Raw genomic sequence first — 5,208 nt, 5'->3', positions numbered from 1 at the left:
CCCAATTCGTTGAGTATAAATAATTAAAAACTGATTGAAAATATTAAAAATCAAACTAGTAATATACTTGGAAAATATATTATGAAAATATACTGACTCAAACTTTGCTCGACTATTTATACGATCAATTAAAATACAAACGAGTTACAGGTTGAGCCATACTTGTGCGTTGAATTTCATATCATCCTATGTTGTATGCCACTTTCACCTCAACGTTAAAAATCATTGCTGAAATACACAAAAACCACTATATTGTAGTTACCACACCGTGACCATTGTCACACCCTATGGCCTATGCTATACATAGAAGCTCGTCTATTGAACAAACATAACCATGATTAATACGAGTAGAGTGCAGAGGAACTTGGTGGTTGTTTGATTTGCAAAATGTTTATGATGGAACTAAACTTCAAAGGACTTAATATCAATTACAATAAACAATTGTATAGTTTTTGATGAAATTGGTAACGGTTTCTATTAGCGAGGAGTAATAGTATGTGGTGCCATGGATGTGAAGAATATTGTCGTACATGCAACTGGAAATCTTCATCCTGAATTGACAGACTGAATGAGGAAAAAAAATCAGATGAAAAAACTGAAAGGTCCTACCGAGATTTGAACTCGGGTTACTGGATTCAGAGTCCAATGTCCTAACCACTAGACCATAGGACCACTTTAACATAAAATTAAGAATTAAATAATTAAAGTGCATACGGGAGATTTGAACTGGTGTTACTGGATCCAGAATCCAATGCCTTCACCAGTAGATCATAGGAAACAGACGTTTTGATGCTTAATAATTATAAGGTGAGATATACTTTTGTTTAATGAATCTTATTACCTGTTGGAGACTGAAAATATTAAAAAACTAAATTTGAATTAGGGCTAATTAAAACGAAAACAAAAGGGTTATAAATCGAGGGTACAATTTTCTTTTTAAAATCACAATTAAGCCATAATTTTAATGTTTTGTAAGGATTTCAATCCCTTTCATCAAGTCCGATATTTTACGAGTGAGTTGAGCTAACAAAAGTTTGCGTTTGATCATAACAGTACTAGTCAGGTTGGACTGGCTTGTAGATTTTCCAAATCAAGTAAGATCATGGCTGTGTGATGTGACTTCTCTTTTGTTAATGATTTTGTAGGTTATTTTATTCACGTATCTAGTAACAAGTTAACAATAGTATCATATAATACAAGCCTCAGACAACATATCTCAAACTAGTAGACAAAGTGTAATGAGGTGGCAAAAGGGGGTGATTTTTGGAGGGAAAACTGGCCTCTGGCGATAAGAGGGCCAGGGGGGGATATATATTTGTCGCTAGTTTGAGTTTTAAATATTATTATTTTATTCTTTTTGACCATTGATGATCAGTCATATTAATAAAAAAAATAAAATTTAATTTACAAAATTAATATAAATACTCAACAAGTTCAATCATTTCACTATTTCATATACTAACTCAACCTCCAAAAACCATTTTCACTATTTTCATATACCAACTCAACCTCCAAACCCATTTTCACCAACTTTCTTTACCAAAATGGATTCCACAAATACTTTCGATATGATGGAACAATTTATTGAGAATATGAAGATGGATCAGATCATGCAAGAGTCGGCGGAGTAAGAATGTGAGATCATGAGTACATTTCGTGCCATAGCAAATAAGATAGCTTCCGGCTGTGCCATAGGCGATTACATATCATTTGAGACCGTGCAGATGCGAATGATCATTTGTGAAAGACTACTTCACCTACCCGCCTAGGTATGACGACGCTAAGTTTGAACGCCGTTTTCGGATGTCTAGACGTTTATTTTGCGCATCGCGGAAGATTTGGTGCGGGAGTATCCGTATTTTCAACAAAAACGTGATGCAAGAGAATATTTAGGATTCACTGGCATCCAAAAGTGTGCTTCAGCGCTATGCATCCTCGCATACGGAAACCCAACCAACATCAACAACGAGTATTTAAAGATGACGGAGAAAATGACGCGATACTCGTTAGAGAATTTTAGCATAGGTAAAATTTAAATTGTTTAAATTAATTATTTTTTAACGTACCTGTTTTAACTAATTATTTAACCTACTTGTTTTTAATTTAAGTTGTTTTAATCATTTATTTCTATAGGAATAATACAATTATACGGTGGTCGTTATATGAGGATTCCAACAATGAACGACCTAACTCGCATATACGATTTACACAAAAGTAAACATTCTTTTCCCGACATGATCGGGAGTATAGATTGCATGCACTGGGAGTAGGGCAACAGTCCTATAATTGTTCAAGAATTGTGTGGGTTAATACTTGGTAACTCAAGATTGATTCTTTACAACTTAACTAATCTTAATTGGTATTTTAAGTATAATACAAAGGTTATTTTTACTAAAATATCAAGAACAATTCACTTAATAATTTAAGGGGTTGTCTAATATTTAAAGTAAGTTATCTTATAAATACTTAGTATAAATCACTTGCTTACATAAAACGATGTTTTAGTGGAGGTCATGAAGTTATGCATATCTCTTTCTTTAATTATCATGGAATAACATGACTTAAGAATAAGATGTTATTCCAATATTTAATTACCATAGCAAGCATATATCACATGTTTACTAATTAATTGTTAAACCAAGTTAAGAGGAGTTTCAACCAAGATGATACACTATTATCTTTGATCATCTCTTTAAAAATATAAAAACCCAAAAATATTTCTTTAATTTATGCTTTTAAATTATTTAAAAAAACTTACTTGTTAAACCAAAACTACTATGATTTACTTCCGGTTATAATAAATACAACGATTTAGTAATAAAAATCAAACAAGTGTGTCCGTGGATCGATACTTGGTTCTTACCTATACTATTCTACTAATATGATAGGTACACTTGCATATTTGTGTGTGATTTAGTTAAGATAAAAATTATTTTTATAAATTTAATACTAGACATTGTGTGAAACAACCTTTTGAAAAACTTAACAAGCTTTTTCACACGCATCAATAGGCTACAAATCAAGTGCGGTGTTGTGGCTCCAAACACTTAAAGTTTTGCAGTATGCCTCAAGTGTAGCTGATAGTAGGATGACATAGACTATTGATTTAAAATTTGGGATTTAATTTTAATATTTACCAAATAGAGAAAAATCCAATTTTACGATATTTAATTGGGACAAGATGCTGAACCCTTTCATCTGTTAGGACACTCAGTTTAAGTCACATATTAAAACTATCGATAATTGTGTTTAAAAGATTGGGTTTTGCTATCCAAAAAGGATTTGCGGCGCAGATTGTTGCCCGTTTGCCATCTGTTTTGATGGAAACTCTATTATGATTTAAATTATTGAATATTAGTTCATATCATTTTTTTATTAAAAAAATTAAGTTAATTGAAAATCTATTAAGTCGTAAGAGTTCGAAAATTAAATTTAGTTTAATTCGCAAAAATATAATTGGTTATTATTTGTCTTAAAACAAAATTTTCAAAGTTGTAAAACTTCTTTTAGAACTTGTTTTAAAATTATAGTTTTAATATTTAAAACTCCTTTTAAAAAATATATGTGTTGGTATGAGGTCGGCAATAATATAACATTTATAAAATACAAGCAGCCACAAAAGTAATAGAAATATGTAAATCTATATGGCCAAAAAATTGTTCGATCTTACTAGATCCTAATAGCAACACCGTACGGATCACGGGGTCACAACATACAAAAAACCATAAGGAAGGACTTGAGTGCATCCAGTCGTCATCTTAAGCAACTCCTACTGACTTCGTGAGTCTTGTTTAGCTTTGATGTGCGTGCTTGAGTGTGTATAAAATGTTGATTGTTTTCACCCGAGATCGCACTTTAAATTTATAAAAAATGATTTCTATTAAGACTAAACCACACAAAAATAGGCAAGTTTACCTATTATATATGTAGAATAGTATTGGTAAAAACCAAATATCGATCCACAGACATGGAGTATTTCTAATAATAAATCTTTGTTTTTAAATTAACCGAAAGTAATAAATGTTTTGGTCAAAAATTGCCTAAGTAATTCAGTTATCAAACTTTGTAAGTGAGGTAGCGTGTTTTTCACAATATTGCAAGTATGTGTGTGTAAAGCAGTAAATAGCTCAGGATATAACGAGGAAAAACCATTGATCCTTAGTAAGATCCCCGGCAAAAAAACCTCGAGAGGGGAAAACTATCCGTCTGCCTCAGATTTGTTAATAAGAAAAGGTGTTACAACTCAAGAACTGCTGATGAACAAGTCTAGAGTACAGAAGAGTGTTAGTGTAGTGTGAGTTGTTGTATGTGTGCAAGTCATGTCCTATGTTTTTCATCATAGCCTCATTTTATAGTAATAGACTATCCTGACATTAAATGCTATTAACTAGGTGTAAAAGAGCCGTTGGTCTGCTTAGCATGGTCTTCACAAACTTCTCCATTAATAGTTGGTCTTACTAGATGTTGTAAGACGGTTACGAGTTGATTTTAGTTGAGATACTCCACATATGCGTAACTGATGGCGGAGATCCCGACCATTTAATGTGTCTTCAATGCAATCATTAATATCAGCAGTTACAAGACTTGTTCCAGATGTTTGACCAAACATTTAATAAGTTTTTAATGACACTAAAGTCACCAATGACAAACTTAAAAAATATAGCCGTTAGTGGAATAAATAAAGGGTTTAGGATACCGAACCTGTTTGAGATACCTGATGGCAAGATATCGAGGCTCAGGATCGTAAGCAATATTTTGACCCACAACAATAATTATTAAATGTTGTCTAAACTAAATTTTTGTTAAATTAAAGTAAAGTAAAGTAGGTGAACAAGTAGATGGATTTTAGACGAGAAAATAAATATATGAAGGTTACCATTTAAATTAAGAATCCACTTAGCTCCTCTTTGATTATTAATATTATGAATATGTGATAAACTTGTTTTAAGAATATAAGATAGAATAACCTCCCATTTCTAAGAGAATTACGCTATGACATAAAAGAAAGTAGAATGCATAACTTCATGTCTACCACGAAAATATCAATTTAATTAAGCAAGTGGTTTTAGTGAAGTATAAAGATTTGGATTGACTTCGATTTCTCAAACACCAATCCTAACAATTTTTAGGGAATTATAGTTTAGTCACACAACCCCCTGGTTGATTTAAGTAGATTATAATTACACATTCCTTTAACATATGATTTCT

The 5,208-nt window shown here is 31.8% G+C and overlaps 1 non-coding gene across 1 annotated transcript; it reads right to left on the bottom strand.

Annotated features, from left to right (window-relative positions):
* Positions 1-600: 600 nt before the first annotated feature.
* Positions 601-672, bottom strand: TRNAQ-CUG (transfer RNA glutamine (anticodon CUG)). The gene has a single exon. It is a non-coding gene; the product is annotated as a tRNA-Gln (tRNA).
* Between the last annotated feature and the right edge of the window lie 4,536 nt (positions 673-5,208).

Source organism: Bidens hawaiensis, unplaced genomic scaffold (assembly GCF_021521415.1).
Source record: "Bidens hawaiensis isolate Kalapana, Puna unplaced genomic scaffold, B.hawaiensis_p1.1 tig00025014_1, whole genome shotgun sequence".
NCBI lineage: Eukaryota > Viridiplantae > Streptophyta > Magnoliopsida > Asterales > Asteraceae > Bidens > Bidens hawaiensis.
Note: the sequence above shows the minus strand (reverse complement) of the source record. Positions and strands in the feature narration are given on the sequence as shown.